The sequence below is a fragment of the Pinus tabuliformis genome, chromosome 1_2, assembly GCF_031772625.1.
Source record: "Pinus tabuliformis cultivar Carrire ecotype Pingquan chromosome 1_2, CPIR1, whole genome shotgun sequence".
Lineage (NCBI taxonomy): Eukaryota > Viridiplantae > Streptophyta > Pinopsida > Pinales > Pinaceae > Pinus > Pinus tabuliformis.
Window position 1 is genome coordinate 635,613,283 of NC_142298.1, and position 26,743 is coordinate 635,640,025.

The window sequence follows — 26,743 nt, forward strand, 5'->3', positions numbered from 1 at the left end:
AGGTTGTTAAGAATAATCCACACACATCTGAGTGAACTCTTTCAAGGATCGCTTGCGTTCAATTGTCTTTATCATGAAAGGTAGCTTTGGTGTACTTCCCCAATATACACCCTATTCACGTGTCTCTTTGCTTTAGTGCATCCTTGGGAAGTCCTGTAGAAATTTGATGCATGATCTTCAAAGCTTCGTGGTGCAAGTGACCTAATCTTCTATGCCACAAATCACCAATGTCTCAGCTCTGCACCTTCTCTGCTTTTGTGCTCAAAGAAACAAAATCTTCTACTTCCAATTTGTTGAGGTTCTTCACCCAAACCCCGATCCACTTCACTTGTCCTGAGGCTATCTGACGAAGGAAAGCCTTTCCTTTTTCTAAATATCACGTCGTAGCCACAATCCTCCAACATGGCAACTGAAACCAAATTCTTCTTCAAACTCAGAACATACATGCGATGTTTTAATGTGAGAGGAGAACCAAACTCTCTCTGAATGGTAACATTACTGATGTCGGTCATACTATAATCCCATCATCTCCCATTTCCATGTGCATCTGGAGCTCCTTCTCCTCCAATTCACTAAAGAATTATTTGTTTTCGGTTATATGGAATGAGGCTCCACTATCTAGAAACCACACACTACCCATCACCGATGTCACCATGCAAGCGATGAGGGTGAAATATAGCTCAAATTGTGAAGCAAGAGCTTCACCTACCACTCCTCCTGAGGGCTTCTTGTCGTCCTTCTTGTGCCGACACTTCATGGAATAATGTCCTAGCTTGTGATAGTGAAAACATTTAATCTTCGGCATGTCCTTGTTCTTTCCACTCTGACTAGAATCTGATGTGGAATGGGATGACTTCCCTTTCCCTTTCTTCACCTTTCCATCTAAGGCACAATTCTTCTCATCATCATGCTTGGAAGAGGATCCATCTCTAGTGTTCCGCCGAATCTCTTATTGCACCAAGTTGAACCACAAACACTCTCACTTTGGTCGCTTCTCCGTCCCATTTACTGAGTCCTGGTAGTTGTGCTAGCTCTTAGGAAGGACTAGAAGTGCCAGGATGACCATATCGTATTCAAGAACTGTAACATTGACACTTCTAAGCTCATCCTAACATTGGGTGAACTTGGTCAAGTACTTTGGTATTGTGTCGCCCTTCTCCATGTTGATTTTTCTGAGCTTGTCCTTCAGTTCCAGATTCCTGTCATCAATGCTATTTTGAAATAGGTCTGTCAAGGACTTCCACATTACATATGGAGATTAATTACCATGGAGGTTCAAGACAATATGATCTCAAACTCCTTCTAGGATAATCCTTCTCACCTTCGCAACACATTTTGTCCACTCTACCAGATCTTGAGCATCAACTACTGGAGGCTTAGGAATATATTTGTCTATGAATTCCTTAAGCCCGTTATCTTCCAACACTGCCTCCATCCTGTCCTTCCAAGAAATATAGTTCGAAATACCCTTAAGGGCATATTCGAGTCTCAATCCGTAGAATGACATCCTGCTGGCTCTAAAGTATGATACTCCAAATTCGATTTCCCCTGCAAAAGACAAACTTATATTCTCCTTTTCTAGAGTGATTTATGCTCTGATACCATGTAGAAATTACTTGTAGATTCAAACTGCTAAATGTAATATTCTAAAACAATAGACTTGGATCTACTCTACTCATCAGTGGAAACAATTAAATGACCACAAAATCACAAAGCATACAAGAGAAAGAATTCAATCAACACATTACACAATGATTTCCTGGGGAAAGCCACAACTAAAAACCCCTACTATCTGTATATTGCATTAGTTAGAAAATATGAGAATATTACAATGCTTTGCTCAATCCTGAGCAACCTCTGTACTATCTATATCTGTCTCACTACTTCCTATACAATCCCAGGCCAATACTTAACCAATTTACTGCTTGCTCAAGTCCATATTTCCTTGCGTTGTTTCATTGGGAATTAGCCCCCTATTAATTAGGGAAATTCCTAATTGGAATTGCGCAATCTTCATAGGCCTTCCTCTGACTCCATGCACCACCTGTAAAATTCAGATGATTATACAACTAATAGTACAATGTCCCTGAACTCCAATCTTAATTGGGTAACTCTCAAATCTGACATGCATGAGTTATTTATGAGTGAATCATCATTTTACTGGTTGATCACTACAGGCACCACCACACTACACTATAGGCAACACCACACTACTAGACCTCCCACTAGTTCTTCCAATAGTTGGAACTAGTTTAACTGACTTTAATTGAATTAATTAATTACAACTCAAAATAAACTCAACCAAAGCTCCTATAATGTAGGAGACACTCTACATGGCTTAAGTTAAACCCTCAACTCGAATTAACTGAGCCAACTAAGTCAAATTAACTTAGTTAACTAATACAAGTTGTCATGATATGTGGAATTACAATTTTATTCCTACTTTAATTCAAGGACAAAATTAAATTAGGATTTTCTTGTTTCATTTTCAACACATTTCCCTCACCAAAAAACATTCTCAACCCAAATCGATGTCAACCATATCAAATACTACCTTCAAATGTGATATGTATGATGCTAGTTGCTTCAAATGTGTAACAAAGTTTTCACTTTTCTCTTCCATCAATTGTTCTTTGTAACAAGTCGGTGGCTTACAATGCAACTAATGAGCCATGAAATACAAATCAAATTTAATCTTAATAGGCAAATTATGCATCTTATCATATTTTTTTTGCAGTGTTGGTTTAGTTTAACTAAATATTTTAATAGAATCATCATGGAATTATCTCCTCGATACCAAGAGACACAACTAGGGCCGGAGTAGTTGATGGAGCCAAGGTCCCTAATGGTTGAACGACATCATAAGTCTACATAAAATATAGGTGATGAGGTTACAAGATGGACATGTAGAGCACCCATGAAAATCCTAGATGTTGCTTTGGGATACAAAGCCTATTGTCTACACCTGAGTGTAGCAAAGGGTTAGTTTGAAAAACATTTTAGTTAGCTTAATGATTCATAAGAAACCATTTAGTTGAACTTAACACAATATTTGAACTTACAATAATCACAATAGTAAAATTTATACAATGACAATCAACTTTAATATAATATATTGTTTCTAATGCAACTTTTATTAAAAAACCACTTATAATCCATCTTAGATGGAAGCTATATTTTGAAATAATCATTGTTCTATGCATCTTCTGAATAATACTTGGGTAATATAGCTACTATTTATCACTAAGGTAGGCTAGTTTTGACATTTGCCAGAGTGCTATGAACTCTAAGAACATGTCAGTTTTGACATCTTTAATATAATATATTGTTTCTAATGCAAATGTTATAAAACATCACTTATAATCCATCTTAGATGTCATCTATCTTTTGAAATAATCATTGTTATATGAATATTATGAATAATAATTGGGTAATCTAGCTACTATTTATCTCTAAGGTATGCTAGTTTTGACATTCGCAAGAGTGCTATGAACTCTAAGAACCTGTCAATTTTGGCATGCATTCAAACCTAACCATGAATAAATACATGAAGGGGAAATTACACGAGAAACTTATATATAGGAAATTAATATTAAGGATATTTTATTTAGAAAGTCATGGTCTCCAACAACATCTTATTTAGATTTCATGTTGCTCCATCTATTGATTATACTAGTGTCAGAATTAATCTAGTTGCCAATGATCCTAATGTCGTTAGTTGTTAGTTGCTGCAACTATTGTGTGAGTGACTTGGTTTATTTATAGGTTACATTAGGGGTAGTCAATGGCATCTATTACTATAAGAAATGTTATAAGTGGACCAATGGAAATTGTTTAAGCACTAGTAGCAACATCTAGTTCTAAAGCCTAAAATTAGTGATCAAGAGCCTTAAATTGCATATGCCTATGCTTTGGGTTAATGTTATGGTTATGCCCTTTCCCTTTTAAGCTCTAATTCTCAATCAAGAACTATTATTGAAGCTTATGTCTCCAAACTTTATACCACCTTTATTCTATGCTTTCAATACTTCTCTCATACTACTTTTAGTTTGTAGTCTTTGTTGCTAGGGTTTATCTTAATTATGGGGTAAAATACTCAATATGGATTTACAAATAGAGGTTAATTTGTAATTAGGTATAAAGAAACAAGGTCAATAATTTGATTTCATAAAGGATTTATTCTCTAGCCAATAGGCATTAAGCTTTAGTCAAATTGGTTTGATTGTAGTGATCCAATTGTGAAGGAGATCCAAATTATTGATTAAGATTGATAGCCATACCTAGTAATTACCCTTATTCTAGTTCCAATTCCATATATAAATACATATATCTAATTGATTTATTTAAAACATCAGGAGAAAGGGAAAATTACCTTTGCTCAGTGGCACATCTAGTAGTAGAACTAGTAGCAAAAAGAAAAACTAGCTTCCCTTCAAATGGATCCATATTTGATAGTAGGCCTAGAATAAAAGGTACCATCAATAGTAAAGGCAATTTTTTAAATGATAGAGCCAAATAGTGATAGCACCATCAACAACAAAATGCCTAACTAGTGCATTTCTCTTGATTAGAGAAATTTTGAGGTCTAAAATGGGCCTCAAAACAAAAATGTACAACCAAAATCAACTTTATAAGAACCAATAGTGTTGAAAATTACAACAAGAAATTCTCAATTTGATTTTTCCTTGATTAAATTGAGAAAATTCGAATTTCCACATCAATAGAAAACTTGGATGATGTTAAATTGTGTGACATGGCTCGTGTCACCCAGTTTACTCAATAAATTCAAGTTGGAGGAGTTAGAGTTTAGTTATGCATGTGTGATTGCTAATTTTCAGCAATCAAGGTCAGTTATATCAGGTTGTTTTTAGTTAAACTAGTTCCAAGTATTGGAGGAACTAGTGGAGGGTCAAGGTGTGCAGTGAGACTTCAGTGAAACTTGATTATCATCCAATTAACTGATTAATCAACCCAAGGTAGTGTAACATTAGTTATAGACTAGTCTTGAGTGTACATGTGTTGCATGCATTAAGATGATCAACCTAAGGAATTGCGCAATTCAATTAGAGGAATTTCCTAAATAATAGGGGCTAATTCCTCAAGAAACAATGCACGGAAATAGGAGCTCAAGTCGAGGAAAAATTTGTCTAAGTCTGGGTCAGAGGCCTTCAGTGAGAATATAGATAGGTTGTGCATTTATAGGGTGAGCTCAGTTGAGAAAATAAATTGTAATACATCTCTATTCATTTGATTATTGCAAGTATGCATTGGGGTTTTTAACAAATTTCTTTCCCCATATAAAAATACTTGTTTCATGTGTGTTATTTAATCTTGCATGTCTGAGATTTTTGTTCTAAATTGTGGATTAATATCTGCAGAGTAGCAGAGTAGGTTTGTCTTGTGATTTTGATTAAAAGTTCATGAGAAGTTGCAAATCTATAGCCTAATTTATGCAGGGTATCAGAGCAGGATTCACATTAGAGCAGGAAATTTGAAGTTGTTGAAGATTAGTGTAGCAAGAATTCTTCAGATATGAGAAGATGGCCTTCAATGGACTAAGGCTAGAGTATGCCTTGGAAGACAACTCTAATTTTGTCGCATGGAGGCGGTATTGCATGATAATAGATTTCTTTAATACATCAAGATAGATGTTGCAAAACCTCAAGCATTTGATGCCCAAAACCTTTCTCAATGGAAGATATATGTAGCCAAGGGGATGATAATAATCTTGGAGGGATTACATGATCATATTGTCTTGAATATCCATAGAAAAGAAACTCCATTCGTGATGTGGAAAGCATTGACATAATTGTTTTAGAATAGTAGTGACCAGAAGAAGTTGATGCTCAAGGATAAACTTAGAAGTATCAAGATGCAGAAGAATGACACAATTCCGCAGTATCTGAGAAAATTTACACAATGTCATGATGAACTTGGGAGGGTCGATCTTAATGTCCCCGAAGAAGACTTGGTAAGCCTAGCCCTTTTGGGCCTTCCCAAGAGCTGGCATAACTATCAAGATTCGGTGAACGGGAGGGAGAAACTATCGAATTGGGAGCGCTTATGGTCTGATTTGGTACAGGAGGAAATAAGGTAGAATACTAGAGATGGGACTTCATCCAAGGGCGAGGATGAAGAAAAAATTGCATTGGATGGAAAGGAAAATAAGGGAAAAGGGAAGAAATCCCAATCCAAACCATAACCCAGTCAAGGGGGTAATAAGAAAGATTTGTCAAAAATTAAATCCTTCCATTGCCATGAATTTAGGCGCTATGCCATGAAGTGTCCACATAAGAATGAAAGAAATAAGACCGCAGGAGGAGTAGCAAGTGAAGATTTGGATTCACAATTCGAGCTTGACTTTACCCTCATTGCGTTCATGGCCAACAGAGTGATGGGGAGGGTGGGGTACTTGGACTCAGGTGCATCGTTCCACATGATAGGGTGTAGAGATTTTTTCAGTGACCCGGAGGAGAAATATTTACAGATGCACATCAATATGGGGGACAATGGAAGGTATAAAGCGACCGGGATTGGTACAGTCGCCTTTTAGAGGGAGTCATGCCCCCCCCTCAAACTCAATTATGTTATGTTTGTTCCGAGCCTAAAGAAAATATCGTCTCTGTTGCAGTTTTGAAAGATTGTGGTTATGATGTGATCTTCAAAAAGGAAAGGAATTCCTGAGACACATAACCACGAGACAAGTGAAGAAGATCGAGGTTCATGTGAAGATTCTATACAAGCTAGATGTGGAGGATTGTGTTGCATTGAGCACAAAGGCAGAGAAGGTGTAGAAGTGTGATGTCGGTGAACTTTGGTATAAAATACTTGGACATTTTCATCATGGCACTTTGAAGATCATGCAACAGATAACCACAGGCCTCCCCAAAGGAGCACTTGAAAACAAGGATGTCTGAAAAAGGATGTACCTTGGGGAAGTACACAAAATCCACATTCCATGATTGGGACAACAAAGCACATGTAGTCCTTGAAGGGATCCACTCTGATGTCTATGGACCTTTCTTGACAACCTTTACTGCCAGGAAAAATATTTTGTCATTATTGATGACTTATCATAGAAGTGCCAGATCTTTTTCATGCATAATAAGGATGAGACATTCTCCAAGTTCATAGAATTCAAGGCACTAGTTCAGAAAGAAACAAGAAAGAAGGTGAAGGCTCTCAGGAGCGAGAATCGAGGAGAGTACATGTCGAATGAATTTAAAAATTTCTGTGCAAAAGAAGGAATTTGATGAGAGTTTACAAAACCCCACAACCCACAAAAGAATGGGGTGGATGAGAGAAAGAACCGTAGAATTGTGGGAGAAACAAGGGTGATGTGGCATGATCAAGCCCTACCTCTAAATTTGTGGGCCAAGGCATGCAACACAATAACCTATTTGAAGAACCAGAGTCCTCATTATATTTTGGGCATGATTATACTAGAGGAGGCTTTCTCGGGGAGAAAGTCAGATGTGTCACACTTAAGGATTTTTAGAGCCTCTGTTTACTGCCATGTCTCCAAAGAATCAAGGAAGAAGCTAGAGCCAACAACATAATTGGGGGTATTTGTGGGTTACAAAGAAACTCCCCATAGCTACCATTTGTACTTTCCATCCAAAGAGTACCCATGTCACATTCTTTCGATGGACCCTGCTATGTGAAAAATGAGAAATACATGAAAAAACGTGATTGCAAACACAATTTTTCATGTTTTTCTCATTTTTTCGTGTAGCAGGGTCCTTTGAAAGAATGTGTCATGGGTACTCTTTAGATGAAGACAAAGTGATGTGGTGCTCTCTTGATAGGGAGATTTAGATCCCAACAAAAGCGGAGCTTTTAGCTCCAAAGGAGGAGCCTCAGGAAGTTGTGGAGAAACCAAAAATTGTGGAGTAGAGAGTGGACACAACCACTCAAGCAGAACCATCCAAAGAAGGTAGGAAAAGGACCAGGGAAGATGAGAGACTTATGCAGGATGCGAGGGATAATTTGGGTGCTTCTTCAAATCAACGCAGGTAGAGAAGGTCACTAGATAGATACACTGGCTATATGGCTCTAATGACTAGCTTGTAGAGACCGAGCCATCCTCTTTTGAGGAAGCAGTAGAGAAACCTGTATGGGTTGATGCAATGGTTGAGGAATACGATTCCATTGTAAAGAACAATATTTGGGAATTGGTCCCAAGACCAATAGACAAATCAATTGTTGGTTCGAGATGGATCTTCAAGGTAAAGCATATGGCAGATGGAAGCATAGAAAAGTGCAAGGCCGGATTTGTGGCCAAGGGGTACTCTCAAGTTGAGGAGATTTACTATGAGGATACCTTTTCTCATGTAGCGAGGTACTCATCCATGAGACCAATTCTCTCTTTGGCTGCACAGATGGGGTGGAATATCGACGAGATGGATGTAAAAACAACATTCCTCAATGAAGTTATTGAGGAGGAGGTGTAGATAAAGCATCATAAGGCTTTGAGAATTTTGATCGGGAGTCTTATATGTGCATAATAAAGCAATAATTCTATCGTCTCAAGCAAGAACCCTATGCTTGGTGCAATAGGATAGATATCTATCTCACCGATTTGGGCTTCACCAAAAGTGAAGCGGATGCAAACCTCTATCATATCTTGGTAGAAGGTAAATTGTTGATTATTGTCTTATATGTTGATGACTTGATTTTAACTGGTGATGAGTAGCTGATTAGATCTTGCAAGGAAGATATTACAAGAGAGTTTGAAATGAAGGACATGGGTCTCATGTACTACTTCCTCGGATTGGAAGTATGGAAAGGCGATGGGGAACTGTTTGTCTCTCAAGGCAAGTATGCCAATGGGATACTTTAGAGGTTCCACATGGATAGTTGCAAACCCATGGCAACACTTCTAGTGAGCAACTGGAGGAAAGAGGATGCCACTTCAGGTGAGGAAGTGCATTCTACTATTTACTGACAGTTAGCATGTTCACTAATGTATCTTGTGAAAACATGACCAGATATGTTCTATGCAATCAACAAGTGGAGCCAAGCTATGGTTAGGCCAACCAAATTATTTTGGAGGGAAACTAAGCATGTTCTATGGTACCTAAGAGGCACTACCCAGTTCGAACTATGGTACAAACAGACAAAGGGAGTGAAGCTGTGTGGCTTCACAAATGCAGATTGGGCAGGGAGTCCATCAGACTAAAATAGTACATTAGGTGGAATTTTTAGTGTTGGGTTCGCAACAGTTTCTTAGTATAGCAGGAAGCAAAGATCTGTGGCACTTAGCTTAGCATAAGCATAATACATGGATGCCAATAAAGAAACATGTGAGGTGATCTAGATAAGAAAAATACTTGTTGGATTGTTTCGTCAAATGATGGATCCAACTGTGATCTATTGTGATAATCAGAGTTTCATCAAGCTCTATGAAAATCCTATTTTTATGATCGATCCAAGCATATAGATATCTGATAACACCATTTACGGGACTGCGCAAAGGCAGATAATGTTGTTGCAGTACATTCTGATAGAGAAACAAGATGCTGACATTTTGAAAAATGCCTTGTCAAGAGGGAAGTTCAATTTCCATAGGTGTCGGATAGGGGTGGTTGATAATCCCTTTCTTGCTAAGACGGAGTGTTGAAAAACGCAGCAAGAAATTCTCAATTTGATATTACCTTGATTAAATTGAGAAAATTTGAATTTCCACATCTACAGACAACTTAGATGATGTTAACTTGTTTGACATTGCTTGTGTCACCCAATTTACTTAGTAAATTCAAGTTGGACGAGTTAGAGTTCAATTATGCTTGTGTGATTGCTAATTTGTAGCGATCAAGGTCAATTATCTAAGGTTGTTTTTAGTTAAACTAGTTCTAATTGTTGGAGGAACTAGTGGAGGGTCAAGTTGTGGAGTGGTACTTCAGTCAAACTCAGTGATAATCCAGTATCTGATCAATCAACCCAAAATAGCTAGTGCATGCAAATAATTCAAGTTACCTAGTTGGGGTGGATATTCCAAGGCAATGTAACATCAGTTGTAGACTAGTCTTGAGTGTACAGGTGTTGCATGTAGTCAGATGATCAGCCTAAGGAATTGCACAATTAAATTAGAGGGATTTCCTAAATAGTAGGGGTCAATTCCTTAAGAAACAACACAAGGAAATAGGAGCTCAAGACGAGGCAAAATTTGACTAAGTATGGGTCAAAGTCCTTCATTGAGAAGAGAGACAGGTTATTTACTTTCAGTGTGAGCTCAGTTGAGAAAAGCAATTGTAATACATCTCTATTCATTTGATTAATGCAATAAGGCATTGGGGTTTTTAGCAGAGTTATTTCCCCAGATAAAAATACTTGTTGCATGTCTGAGATTTTTGTTATAAATTGTGAATTAATGTCCGCAGAGTAGTAGAGGAGGTTTGTGTCTTGTGATTTTGATTAAAACTTCATGAGAAGTTGCAAATATACAACCTAACTTATACAAATAAGATTCAAGATCACATTGTCAACCATTTTTGGAGTAAAAAAAGTAAAAAGATTAAAAAACTACTTTTTCAACTCGTATTTTCAACTTATCTCCCTATGTTTTTACCCAAATTTCGAATGGGAGCATTCGCTGGATGCAAAATTTAATTCCTTATCCAAAGAGTACCCATGTCACATTCTTTTGATGGACCCTGCTATGTGAAAAATGAGAAATACATGAAAAAACATGATTGCAAACACGATTTTTCATGTTTTTCTCATTTTTCCTTGTAGTAGGGTCCTTTGAAAGTATGCAACATGGGTCCTCCTTGGGTGAGGAATTAAATTGTTCATCCAATGAGTTCCCTCAATTGAAATTTGAGTAAAAATGTAGGGATATAAGTTGAAAATAAGAGTTGAAAAAGTAGTTTTTCTTTTTTCCCTCTAAAAGTGATGATGTAATCTAACCTTATTTCATTTTTTCCACTATTGTTTATAATTTCCTTAGGAGACCGATTTTAGACCTCAAAATTTATCTAATGTATATGCTAGTTGCTTCATGCGATTCCAATGGACACAAAATATCATGGAATATTTTATACTAAGGCCCACTAATGAGTGAAAACAAAGTAAGGATATGTTGTTGCTGCTACAACACCCGGCAAAATTTCGCTACATTTGAATTTTGGAGCCTACTATCATTGTTGTATCTAGATGACACTTATTCTTCAAATGTCGTTTCACACCTCTTTGTTTTAGGTGTCTTTGAATGGTCTCAAGTGTCATTGCGTTGATCAAAACATCTTTTGATGCATTTTTTGGTCATAACATATTTGCTGTCGTAAAACGACACTTTGTGATTTCAATTGCACACACCACAATTGTTGCACTTGGGGAATATGTATAAAGTGGTGTTTTGACGTATATTCACTATTTTTCAAGTTTGTATAAGTTTCCTAAATGAGTTGGTATGTTTCACACATGATTTTATGTCTAAACTCGTCTTGCTTGCCCCTTGCCTCATCTTCTAGACTTACACACATTTTGGTTTCAATGTGACCTCATTAATGCCAACAATGCATGAGTGCACTTTGATGCCTTGATGGGGAATCCTCTGTTATTCATAAGTGCACCATGCACCCTCTAGGAGAACAAGGTGCACTCCTCAAGTCTCTCTCCCCTTCCTTACTCTGAACTATGCCCTTCAAAAAGACCAAGTCTTCCTTGAGCACACTCCTTCGACTTGAAGAAGTGCATCCTCTTTGAGCACATCAGCGCACCCTGAAGGCATAAAGCTCTACCCTTCAGCCTTCCCCAATGTGCCATGTGCCCTCCAGACCCTTTGAGCACATGTGTGCACTCCGAAGGCATAAAGCTCCGCCCCTTAGCCTTTAGACTTGCGCCATGCGCACTCCTGGGCCTCTTGAGCACATGAGCGCACCCCGAAGGCCTTCAAGCTTCATCCTTCAACCTTCAGGTTTTCACCCTACACCCTCCATCTCTCCCTTGAGCACAAAATGCACTTGGGAATCCTAAATCATTCCCCTTCATCCTTCGTATTTGTGCCATGCACCATGCCTTCACTATTTCCCTCTCTTGAGTGCATGATAACATGCTGAAGCCCTAAAGCCTTTCCTCTTTAGCCCTTCATCCTTTTCAAAGTGTGCCCATAAACCCCTTTTTTCCCTCTTGGGTGTATAAAAAAGACATGAATAGAAAATATGCATGAAACATGGTAGAATAGGATATTTTCAGGCTGATGGTTGCTCGTCATGAGTGAGTGCAGATACAAGTATTCTAGAAACGTCATGGAAATCACACATGAGGAAGATCAAGAAAGGAGAACAAACAAAGGAAGCAAAAAAATAATGAAGGAAAAACTTGAATCGTGATGATCAAAGAACCCCGAAGACTCCAGTTGATTAAAGATCCTTTGGAGGGTAGATGACATCAATGATTAAATATGCATGAAGAATAAAGATACAATTGACAACCATGTCACCACCAGAGAAAGTCCATTGCATCAATCACCATTAGTCCCAATCATCCTAGATAGTGACATGTCAAGTCTCGTCATATTATGATGTGGAAGTCATGATGTATTGTTGTAATCATTGTAAAGACAAATAAGTGGAATCCCAAGAGTCATGTGTGATCTAAACAATCATGGAAGTCCAAAAGACATGTAATATAAAAAGTCATATGTAATTCCAAAAGTCATTTGGAATCCTGAAGGTTGTAGAAGTCCAAAGGTCACAAGAAGTTAGAAAGTCAAGAGTCATGAGGATGTAAAAGGTCATTCCTCAATTTATAAATATATCCTCATTTCTCATGTAATGTACTTTTAACCTTGGCTTCTCCCACAAGGAAATAAAGAGACAAAGTTAGTACTTTTGGGGAGCAAGTAGTGGCTCTAATGCTCCAGTATTGGGGTTAGTGGTGTTCATTGTATTTATGTATCTTGGGACTTTTGCTTAATATTGAATCCTTCCAAGCCAACATGTTTTCACACATGGATTGTGAATGTTTCTAATACTATTCTTTGAATGTTCACGGTTCATGTTTTATTTCATCAAGTATTGGATTAATTGAACTATTTCAGTTACTTCAGTGATCCTTGTTGGAAATGTGTTGTTATTCTATAACAATCGTCGCATCCTTGTGAACTATTTCGCTTGATGTTAGCACGGGGACTTGATTGGGGGAGAAATACCATACCATGTGCATTCATATTGGGGGATATATATTGAGGAAAAAATGACAATATATATTGGAGGATATATAGGGGGTAAAGGGATTTTATATTAGCAGGTATAAAAAATGGAGCTCAAAGTTGATGGAAAAATATAAAGCGGTATAAAAAATGTTAATGAAAAAATGGATACCTACAATATCTAGTGAAAGTAAGGGTTTTTTAAATTGGGAAGGTGTATTGGGTTCGTATTGGTAGGGGGTTAAATAATGTGATTTTTATAGGTATTTTCCAATATGTAGTCAAATTAGGGGTATTATTTAGTATGCCACGAACGCACGTGATATGTCAGAGGTCCATTGAGTGAAGCCCCTGTGGATGTTAGACAAGTCTTTCTCATTTACGTGTGTCTCCATTAGGGTAGTACTATTACTTCTCTCTTAGATGCTCACTTTATTTTCCCCTCCGCAGTAAGATAATCTTGATACATCAACAATTGGATAGTCACAAGGCATGCAACCTTTCTCATTCCAAAAGGACAATTGCATTTCTCTCTCATGCTGAAAGCTAAAACCAAGGCATATATTTAAGTAAACGACAGTTACGCCATAATCCGGATGGGAATCCTACACCAAACGATGTGAGGTCTAGCTGGTACCTTATATCAGGGAGCTCCCCTGTATGTTGGAAGTATCCAACACTGTTAACATTTTGGTGCTAGAAGGAGGGAAACCAATTTTTTTATGGCTGATAACTCCACACACCCAAATCATTCTTTTTATGGGCAATATTTTCAGCACCAGTTTGACTCCTATTCTTGAAATAAGAGGATCTTCTCATCCAATCCGAGAATCAAGTTTTGAAGTTACCTATGAGTAGATCTAGGTAATTCGACCCATAACTCGCCAGTATGCAAAGGCCATCAGATTAATCTCTGAAGCACAAAATCTTCCACACTTTCCAAAGAAGAAAGAAATGACCAGTACTAGTATATTAGTTTCTACAATGGAAGATTTGGTCTTTTCCACCCTTGAAGTGTTAGATGAATCCACACACAATATAAAACATCAAGAAAATCTTCCACCTCTTAATGAGGGGTACGTGGACGATACAATTGTTATTTCTTACGACCTCTTCGACGGATTAGATGGTGAAGATTCCTCAGATTCTGATAAGGAGGAAGAACACAAAGATGAGAAAATAAAAGACCAGGATTTGGATTGTATGGTCTAAGGGCCTATTTCCCTTCTTAACAATTTGCATAGGATGCCAAGACATCTCTAAAAGCTGATTTCAAAGTATGATCCAGATAAGAAGACGAAAGCAGAAGACCATATCGATGATTTTTACCTACATTTATGAATGGTGGAGGTGAGGTATGATGATGTGTCCTGCAGGATATTCCCTTATACATTAGAAGGTAGAGCGACATCATGGTACCACAGTCTGTTCATCAATTAAATCAACACCTAGAGGGAGTTTAAAAATATATGCCTTGAGAATTTTGCTGACGACAAAACTCCTGCTATACTACTCAAGGAGCTCAGAAGCATGAAGAAGGGGGTAAAGGAGAATGTGAAGGATTTTAATAAGAGATTCAATCACATATTTGAATAAACCCCCCCCAGATACGCAACCACATAATTCAATTACCATTGATTACTACATAACTTCCTTACCTACCAATATTTCCCAGTTCGTAAAGAGAGACGCAAAGGAAACATTGACATTAAACTTTGCAGAAGTGACCACTGTTGAGAAGGACATGTGCGCAATTGGGGTAATTACAAGTGATGAGGAATCAAAAGACTCCAGAGAGACAAGTAGGAAATCACAACCTTCTTCTAGTAAGGCTAAAGAAAAGGAATCATTAGATATTGAAAGCTTGACTAGGATGGTGAAGGTGCTCACCAATGAAATTTTAGAACTAAAGAAAAGGTCAAGTGAGACTTCCACTAGCAGCAAGCCTCCCAATTCCTTCCCTTTTCAAAGGAATGATAGTAACAACAATAATAACCCTCCAAGTTTTCACAAATATCAAATGAATTGATAAACATAAAATCATTGGCATGGACAATGACTATTATTTCCATCAAGAATATCACTAAAAAAAGACATGCCCTCAATGTAACAACAAAATGAACACTTTGGCCATGCACATCATGGATAATTTATTGGTATATGAGCAAACATAACAAATGGAGGAAACAAAAGAACCTACGATGGTTGAATAAAGCAAAAGTATTAGACACACATTGAATGCATATCATTGTATTTACAACAATAATCAGAACAATGTTGAAGAGCCACCACAAGATGAGGCCCCTCCTCAAAAGCAAAATAGTTGGTATAGTTTAAGGAGTAAAGGGCCCATCTATGAACAAGAATTAACAAGACATAAACTAAAAGAGAAGCTTCTAAGAAGAATCTCACCACCTATCAATCCTGCTCAGAATACACAAAGTAAGTCTGGAGATGCAGCTAATTCCAAGAACGCTTCTTCTAGTAACAAGATTAAGTCTAGCATTCCAGAAGCGTAAAAAAATGCACTCCTCGAGACACTTAAACATTGCATGCCATAAGTGAAATTATTAATTATAAAATTGTGGAAGATATGAAGAATATGTGAGACAACATTTCTATTTATGAGCTTGAAAAGATCACAAGCCAACATGAACTCATTCTCCAGACTTTTTCACAACATTTGATAGGCAGTAAAGCTTCCTCCTCTCAAAAGGTGTCAGGTAACTCTTACAGTCTCCTTGAATCTATATTAAATGCGTTAACATTAGAAACTAACACTCTTTTTCCTCCATTTTTGTTAACATTTGAAATTTTTAATTATAATGTCCATAATTGCTTAGTCGAATCTAGTGCATTTGTAAATGTAATTCCATTATCTGTAGCAAAGACAAACATGAAAAATGGGAGAAAAATGATGCACAGATTATTCAACTGGGCAGGTCTCTTGTCCTGGATATTGGTGATCTTAAAAATGTGTTTATTAGATTATCAAAAGATGGTCGAGTTCACCAATATATAAATATTTTAATTGTGTACATACCAGAAGCTTATGGTGTACTTCTCAGTAGAGACTGGTCTAGAAAATTGCAGGGATATTTCGCAGCAAAATCGTCACATTTGTGGCTTCCATATAAGGGTACGAATAATCAGATTTGAGTGAACAATGAGTCATCATGAAATACACCGTGACACCACTTGAAGGCCACAACAAGCCTCTTGATTTTTATAATCTAATTTTTGGGAATTTCTTTCTTGAAACCGACCTCGGGTGCTATCAGGCACAACCATCGCTCGTTCCACCTGATACATAGCTAGAGCTCCTTCGTTGTTCTCCAACTGGTCAAAATGAAACATGTAGCATAAATGTAGATAATAATAGTAATAGTAGTATAGGAAGTAGATCAACAACTCATAATGTTTGGAAATTATATTTTGATGGTTCAAAGATGCAGGAGAGTTCCAGAGTAGGTTGTGTTCTTACAAACCCATGCAATAATAAGCATATCCTTTCATTATGTCTGGAGTTTGAGTGAACCAATAATACTGTTGAATATGAGGCACTCATACTTGGATTAAATAAAGCTATTGACCTAAATGTAGAAATAATAAAGATAATTGGTGACTTAGAGGTGGTCACTCGTCAGGTACGAGATACTATACATTGTGTTTCACTGCATCTTAAAAACTACCAATAGGAGGTATGGAATTTGATCAATCATTTCAAAGATTTCACTATCATTTATGTTCCCAGAGTTAGAAATGATGCAGCATATGCATTAGCAAATGTAGCTGCCAAGATGTCACCATTGAAAAATGGTTTTTCTATTGAAATTATATACAAATCATCTGTGCCAGACAATACTACTAACTTACATGTTTTAAATGACAACCAACATATAATATACTTTATGGCTAATGCTAACATATTCAAAGATGCTGCCATAGAGGAGGATGAGAACGAATAGGCTCTCAAGATGCAATGAAAGGAAACATTATGATGAAGTGTGTTGTGTCCCTGGAGAAATTATATCACCTGCAGAACCGGTTCAGAGGGCCAACTAACACAAAGACAACTTGGAGTTCAAAGTTAGCATCTAAACAAGTCAATTTATGAACCCTTGAAGATCCTAAGTATGTGAACCTCGATAATTTTTCTTCTCCATAAGAACGACATGCGTTTATCCGCTTATTCAAAGGTACCATGATGTGTTCGCATGGACATACAAAAATTTGAAGACTTAATATGACACTCATATTATCCAACACACCATCCCTATAAAGAAAGTGATAAAATCGTTTTAGAATAAGCTATGGAAAGCCCATCCAACACGAGAACCCCTTCTATAGAAGGAATTGAGAAAGTTGTTGGATGCTCAGATCATATTTAAATTCAGACATTCCACGGGGGTTTCCAATATGGTCCCAGTCAAAAAAGTCCGAAGAAATAAGATTATGTGTAGATTTCCAACACCTTAATTAGACTTCTGATAAAGACAACTATCCAGTGCCATCCATGGAGAAGATACTCTATATAGTATCTAGGTTTAAAATGTTTTTGCTGCTATATGGGTTCTCTAGTTATAATTAAGTGCTAGTAGCAGAACACGATTGTCTGTTTGGAGTTATAAATGTAGGCACGACTTTCCAAAGAGAAATGGAAATCACCTTTCATGGCCTGATGGGTCAGGGTGTTGTTGTTGATTTGGATGATGTTACTGTGTTCTCCAAGAAAATGTTAGATCGCGTACGTCATATGAAACATATATTCGAGTAGTGTCGAAAGTATAGGATTTCCCTTAATCCCAACAAGAACGCCTTTGGTGTGTCTGAAGGGATTTTACTAGGGCACATCATAGCAAAGAGCATAATTCATATTGATTATGAGAGAGTCAAATCCATCACACAAATCCCGTTCTCGGTGAATAAGAAGGCCATGCAGTCTTTCTTAGGAAAAATCAACTTCTTGAGAAAATTCATCTCTAATTATGCTCAAATAATCAAGCCCATACATGTGATGATCAAGCAAGATGCAGTGTATAAATGGGATAAATGAGAAAAGGACGTTTTTTCTCAGATTAAGCAGATTACTGCCAATGCACCTGCACTTTTCAGTCCACATTATGGAAAATATCTCCCACTCTATACGTTTTCTTCAGATTCGTCAATTGCAGCCACATTGACTTAGAAAGATAGTGAAGGAAATGAGCAACCTATTTCCTTTATGATCGCTAGTCTACAAGGGCCCGAGTTAAATTATCCTTCCATCTATAAACAAGTGTATGTAGTATACAAGGAAATTAATCACTTCAGTCCCTACATATTGAAAGCTCACACAATCATATTCGTACCTCATCCAACAATAAGAACATTGTTCGTGTAGAAAGCGCTGAGAGAAAAGAGGGCTAACTAGATGAATTGTCTTCAATAATATGATCTGGAATTCAAACCAGTTCATACCATAAAGGTTCATGGCCTATGTAAGCCAATCACTGAAGCAAGAGATGCTCCCAAACAAGATCTTTCAGGATGGGAGAAGGAGATAGAAATGTATAATATTGAATATGTTCCTCAGTCCACATCTATAGTGCCATGGTACGCATATCTACGATAATTTCTAGAGCATGGCACTTTTCCCTTGCACTTATCGAACAAGCAGAAGAGGGAAATTGTTTAAAATCTCTATAATATCAATTAGTACATGGAGTGATTTTTTGAAGCACCACAATGGTGTCTTGCTGAGGTGCCTTGAGCCGTAGGATACAAAGAAGGTCTTGAAATATTTACTCGATGGAGTGGCCACTATGCGGATGATACTACAAAACATAAAGACACGAGGGATGGTTATTTTTGGCCCACTCTATTTAAGGATTCTCATGCTTATGTCCACAAGTTCCAATCATGTCAAAGGTACGCTGACCGTTATCAAAGGTTAACCTTCCCACTGCTACTAGTAGCAGTTGAAGAACCATTCCAATAATGGGGCCTTGATGTTATTGGAGAATTTTTTTCCTCACTCGTCAAAGCAACAACAATATATTCTAGCAACGACAGATTACTTCACTCGGTGGTTAGAATGAGTTCCTATCAGAAAAGTAAATGACCAAGAAGTCGTCCTCCTTCTGCAACATAATATTATAACCATGTTTGGTGTTAATACATCACTTTTGTTTGATAATGCGACATATTTTTCATTGTTAAAACTTTATGAATTCACATTAGAAAATGGAATTGTATTGAAATATGAATGAAATTATTATCCGCTAGGAAATGGTTTCGATGAATCAATGAATAAGAACCTTATCCGCATAATCAAGAAACCCATCTTATCTAACCATAGGAGTTGGCATAAAGCTTTGACCAATGCATTGTGGGATGACCGTGTAAATCCAAATCCTTCGTTAAGGACCTCACCATACTTCCTAGTTTACAGTAAGGAAGCTATCTTGCCTCTAAACCTATATCTTCCAGCCTTGTAACTCTCTCAAGAGTCACAAGGTATACCTTGTTTACAGGTTCAAAGTGACGGGTCCCATTAATAAGTATATTTTGATTTTCATTATGCTATCCTCCAGTCCTTAGAATTATCCCTTTCTGACATTAATTCACATTCTTAGTCATAAAATGCTTAGGAAGAAGATTAAAAGGTGTTTGTCATAGCATGTGGCCTAATGTAATTAAATTGCAGGAAAAATAATCATTTTTGAGGCATTTACTATGCAGGGGCTTGATGAAGACAACTAGGAGAGAATCTAAGGAGGTTTGTCCACCTCCTCAACTCTCTAACTTGGCTTGATATCACCAAATCCTCACTCACAAGCTCAAATTCACTGACATTCGAGTAACTCCAAGTGAAAGTGAAGCTCAAGGAGGACCAAATCCACAATTTTCGAGCTATTGGAGGGAACCACTCCTATTTTCAAGGGAGATGCCATCAACTACCTTTTTGTATAAATAAACCAGCTGAAAGGATCATTAGGATTCAAATTTTTTATTCATCTAGGAGTAGTTATTGAGCCCAGGGCTTGACCTTGTTATTTTTAACTTTCATGTGATGTATGAGACTACTATTTTATGCTAATGAGAAGTTTGTTATTGAGCTACATCTGAGCTAGTTCTAGAGGGATGAAACCATTGGGTTTGGGCCCAATCCAAAAGCTTTAGTCCCTCTTCTGTATTTTTTTCTTGTTCTTGTTTTGAAGTGTTTCATGCCATTATTTTGTTGCAGTAGATGTTAAGCTATAAAAACTTGTGATTGTAGGCTTCCCTATCACCTCTCTCATGGGAAGAGTGATTAGAAGGATTTACAATCTCAGTCCAAAATAATTTTCTTATGATTTGTTGGAAATAGATAGATGTTAGTTATCCTTTTGCATGATTACTTTCTCCAGCTTATGATTTAGTTTAGTGATCAGAGTAGTATTGTGAAATAGAACATATGTTAATCAAATTCAGCTCATATTTTCCATGGAAATTTATCTCATTGTGTTATTGATCATTTGATGCATGAATTTGGACAGTTGAAGAGTTATGGTTGATCTGTAGGGGTAGGCATTTCTTCTCATCTCCACTTAGACTTCTCCATCTTCTACCTTTACCCTTCACACTTCTCTCAAGATCTGGTTCCAAAGTCATTATTTTTAGGAAATTAAGGACACTGTGGGCATCCACCTTGGCGCAAGACAGACATCTGATAGGTCCTAATCTTGGATAGGAGGCTTCCCCAACCTTCATTCACGCTCTCCTACCTTCATTCATCTTCTCCTGCCCTCAAAATACCATCTCCACCCTCAAAAGGCTCCCGGAACCCCTCCTGTAGTAATACATGGCCTCTTGTAGCAATACAAGACCTCCTGTAGCAGGCCTGCAACACCATTTTCCTCCACTTGTTTTTCTCCCCACTTCAAACTTAGCTTGGTTAAGATGAATAACGACCCCCAACTTGTGATTTGATTATCTAGAGGAGTTCTTAGACCACTCCAAACTCCTTTTTTTCCACGCTTCTAAACATAGTAGAATTAGTGTTTTTAATTCACAAGCATGTTACAAGTTACATTTATGATTTTCAAGAAAATGTTGAATAAATAAATGATACATGCAAGTAGTTTATTGATTTGATGAAATGTGCAACATAGAGTAGTGTCACTTCAACAGGTATACTATCCTTTTTATCATGTGATGTTAATTAGCATCTACAAGTTGAATTCATGCCATTTTCACTCTCATAGTTTAAATCAGTCTCATCAGAAGTTTTCACTATAGTTAAGTTGGAGGAATGGTCTTTGAAAACCTTGATCTGATGTCATGGCTAAGGGTGGCATGAATAGAACTTAACCTATTGTGCATACAACATTGTCACCTCTAAGTTTGTACGAACCCTGGGTTGATAATTTAAGTTGAGGAGCCCTTGGGAGTTGCAACACTCTTGGTGTAATACCAGGGCTCACCATTTCTTGGCGTTGTTGCGTGGGAGGTGTCTAAGTAGGTGTTGTTTTTTCTTAAGAATTATTTTTTTCCTATTTTTCATCAACCCTATTGCTTCAAAAAGTGAAAAAAAATAAAGAACTTTCATGCCCCGTAAGAGTAGGGATAACCAAGGAAAAATATTACCAAAAACCCCCACACCCTCAAGCAACCAACCTTCACTCTTCTTCGGTGGCTGTGAACTTCCCTCTCTGACTATAAGGGAGTTAGAAGACTCTTTAGGTGAGCCAACTGAAACTTTTGAAGATCCTATTGGAGAAAAAGAACCTACCTCACCTACTCAAACTATGGTTGAAAACTAGAACAATGAGTTTTTCCCTATCAGAGAAACCAATGGAGAGGCTAGAATGAAAATTATAAGCCATGCTGCCCTTCCACATTTCCATGTCCTAACCTCTGAATATCCTGACACCTTCGTGTTTGAGTTTGATGTTTTCTGTAGGACCCATGACTATGCCTCTGATGAGGAGAAGCTGAAGTTGTTTCCTTCTACCCTCAAAGATGAAACCTTGCGCTAGTTTATGAGTCTACCTGGAGGCATCATCACTACTTGGACCCAAATGCAACAAAATTTTAATGATAAATATCAATATTACTATATATCCAAAGAAAAAAAGGAGGAAATATTTAGGATGACCTTTGGACATGATGAATATTTGGAGGACTACGAGGAAAGGTTTCAACTCAATTATAGGAGGGCTAACTGTACCCTGGATACTGAGCCACTCAAGCTAGTTTTTCTCCAAGGGATAAGGGAATATGTAATGGAAACCCTCAACATGCTATTTGGAGGATATATCTACCAACTTCCTTATGATGACATCAAAACTATATTCAAGAATTACTCTAGGGTTTTTAGGAAGAAGGCTAGGTCTAGCCAAAGCTTGGCCATTTCCTATTCCTCCACAACATCCATCAAGAATTATATAGGGAATATATTGGAGGATTTCAAGAGTGAAATGTTGCACATTGTTTCCCTACAAATGGATACAATGAAAATAAAAAGGAAACAAGAGGAAGCATAAAGGGCACTAGCTATTTTCTACCCTAGATGTACTAAAAGACATCCTATGAATGAATGCCCACTGAATGTCATAGAAGTTTGCCTAGTATGTGAAGATAATCATGCAATAGACAAATTTATCTCTCTTCTAGGCCTAAAGGCTATATACTAGGAAGGAGTAGAGAGTGGTTAAAAAAAATTGTGCTTCATTAACGAAAGGAGACCCCCAAGACCTAGACCATATCAACAAGGCATGAAAGGTGCAAGTTATCCTCACTACATTCCAAATTAGAATGCACCTTTTTAGCCTTGGTACCCTTCCACTCATCCATTATGGTCCACACCCCCTCCTTGGCCTTTTTCTCCTCCATATCCTCCTCAAATTTTCAACCATCCTTTTCATACATATCCACCTTAATCTTCCCAATGAGGCAACCCCTCACAAGGGTGGAGGCCTTAAACAAACCAACCTCCTGCGTTACTGCCTCCACCCAAACCTCAACCACAACTAGCTCATCATACCCCACCTAAGAAACCTCAAATACCTACTGTCACATGGAATAAGTCGATCTTGCGGACAAGATAGACCTTCCTAGAATCTAAAGAAGACCTAATGACAAGCAAACCAACCAGACACTATCTTTCTCTAAATATGCTTTGATAAACAATAGGAAACAAGTGTTTTTAGGGCCTACCTTAGGTCCAACTCAAGCTTGTGGATGCCCTCGCTCCTTTGATCCAAATGAGCTCCTTTTCACGAATCTGCAAACACAAACAAGGCAAACAAATTAAATAGCACCTGAAAAGCCAATTGCATAAAACATATTTAACATGAAAGTCAAGGAGTCCATGAAACAAATAACATGAGATACTTGTTGAGAAAAATGAGTTTGATTGTATTAATTCAAGAGAAGAAGAACTTTACAACCTTTGCCTTGATGCTGTACAAGCTCCTCCCAGGGTCCAGCAAGAAGTCTCCTCTACTTTGACAAGTTTCACTCACTCCCCAATGAAGCCAAAAAGATGTGTGATCTCTCCTCTTAAGCTCAACTAGGAAGTCTTGATTTCACCAGCATTTACCCTCAAAAATGTTCAGCTTCTAACCTCCTCAGCAACCAGCCCAATGCCTGTATTTATAGTGCAATGGAGGGAGGTTACTAGGTCCTCCTTCAAAGGGATAAAGCCCTCCTTCAAAGGGATAGCTCCTCTCATCAAGGGATTAGCTCCTTCTCTTTTGGGATGCATGAACCACCTCAGAGCGAACAATCCACATCAAAATTCCTTCTAGAAACCTCTAGAATTAACCCAAAGTGAGTTTTTTAAGATAAAACTTGCGCCTTTTGACTTTCACAGGGGTTCGCACCTACACCGTTAGGGACAGAGCGGGTAGGTCCGCAGTTTTTGTACACAGAAGGTGCGGGGCCGCAAGTGACCATGAGAGAAAGTGCGGAACCAGAGTTACATTGATTTTTAATGTCTTTCTCTCATTTCCAAAGCTTGATTTGAAGAACTGAGGTCTGAGACTTGCTTAGGAGGACAGTACAAGTGATGATAGACCCATACTAACTGCAAATAATCATGGTGACGATATTTTTGTGTAACAGATTGCCCCCTAAAGTGCGAAGTTTGTAGTAGATGAGGATTTCTTATCATTTAGGAAGAGTGAAGTACTTTATCATTTCGAGGATCATCTTGTGGAGAACTCGGTTGGAACCTGTAAAAAAATTCAATGCAAGATATATATATGAGATCATATCATTGCTGAGGTAGGCATTCCCATGCTCAGATCAAAACTGACTAGAAAAACTAACTACTGCTCCGATACAGGAATGATCTTGTAAAACATGACAAGTATAGACTCATGTGGACACAGTATGGACGCAGCCATCTGTTTATGGATAGTCCATTATATAATGAATACAAAATTCCTCGCAGCCTGGATTGTGGAAACTAGATCCAGGGTCTTCATTTCTACTTCCCGAAATAGTACGATTCTATCCATGCGAATGAATGTGTTGATGTCGAACATGGTAGAAACCACTTGATTACCAGTCAATGATGTAAACTGTTAACAAGTGTGAGAGAAACCACCAGTGATGTCAATGGCTCTCAAAGTACCCAGTACAATCCATGAGATGCGAATGAATGTGTTGATGTCGAACATGTCACGGAATCCTTTGATCGAAAGTCAATGATGTAAACTGTCGTCAAAGGCGAGAAACCTGCCATTGAGGCATGCAGACTTGAAGGTACTGACGATTCCTAGATCATCTTTCTAGGTAATGAGTTGATGTCGATAGAAAGCGATCTGTCGTAGGCAAGCCCACAACACGAAATCATAGATCAAGTTGAAGAAATTTTAGTTGCAAGGACTGACTCAGGGATGGTCAAGATGGATGACAGATATTTTGCAAATGAATGGCTTATTGGCAGTGACCTCTTGAACACATAATGACACGGCAGATGGTTTGGTGACAATTGACCCAAAGTTAATACCCAGAAACCGGCTGAAGACTTTCAATGTGGTTTGATCAACTGTTAGGCAAAGGATTTCCCAACCCAGGTGAATAAAAGTGTCGTGTTCAAGAGTGGTCACAAAGTATGACAAACAGGCTCATTTTTCTCTCTTTTCCCCCACCGTTTCTGGCAAGTACCTCTTTATTTTTTGACAAGCTTGAGGAGGATAACATTTGCTTGATTATAAGCTCATCCTTCGGATGAGTCCAACTTAGTTTAAATTCAAACCCTAAGAAGGAGTGGTTCGTTCCTGTTTGTAATTGAACAGGCCCTTTACTGTGAAATTTTAACGAGTCCAGTATAGGAGAAACTCGGCGTTTTTTCAATTTTAGAGAGTCTGAAAAAACTTAAGAAGACTCCAGGGTTGACCTTTTTCGTAAATTTGTGTCTCCCAAGCCCGAAAAAGTATAAAATAATACTTGAGAGAACCGCTTGATCTTTTACAACCAAGGAGTACTTTTCGTCATTAGTGCCCTTGACCCGAAAAAGTAAAAAAGCGATCAATGACACGTCGTTTTATAACCAATATCGAATTTGAAACGACAAAAATCCGACAATCTTTTCATGTTTTTACGGTCGGAAAAGAGCTGTAAGGGGATCGTCTTTTAATTCCGTTTTAACGAGTCTAAAAGAAACACTCGGCGATCTTTTCATGTTTTAGGAGTCAGAAAAGAGCTTAAAGATGACTCTACATGTTTTTTCGTTGAAAATGATAGATTTCGCCTGAATAATCCTTTATTCTGCACAAAAACACAACATTACTCATACCTGTTTGAAATGGATAAAAATGTCGCAAAATACCTTTTCAAAGTGAAACATAAACAAATTTACAATTTATTTACTCAAAAAACTTATAAAAAGGGCCTTTGTCAATTCATTTTTACCGTTTGAGTTTGGGTGAGAAAATAGTGCTTTTGCTCAGAAAACTTCCCGTGAAGATTGCGGAAAATCCAACCGTCAGAATCAAACGCCGTCTTCTCCAGGTAATCCACATCATCCCACTCTTCATTTTTAACCGTTTAATTTTTTGTTTTAGTCCTTTATTTCATTTTTGGGAGGGTTTTTAGGCGCAGAACCTGCGCGCGGGGGCCCGTAGGTTTACCATTGCGGGCCTGCGGACCCCGAATTTTTCTCCATTGGGAAAAAGCTCGGGGTCTGCACCTTCTGCGTAGACAAAGTGCGGTCCCACGCACTGCGTCTAACCCGAAGGGTGCGTACCCCGCCGCAAGGGTTTTGAACCCAAAAATTCTCAAAAATGGACCACACAAAATATTTTCTAGCATTTTAATTTGTCTTTATACTTGATGCAGAAAGTACATCATGCTAGATTTCCGTGAACGAGAGCATGAGGACGTGGATGCCACCGCATGGAATCATCAGCCTTCACTTGATGCTTTGAGGGCGTGCGGATTGTACAAATTCTGGGCCATTCCTGGCATGAGGGCTCAGGTGGATTTCTTACAGTGGCTGGTTGACAGATGGAGCATACAGGACCAGTGCTTCTTCATTGGCGGCCACTAGCTCGAAATCGAGTCGGCGGACATATATTTCTTGACTGGTTTGCCTAAGAGAGGCGAAGACTT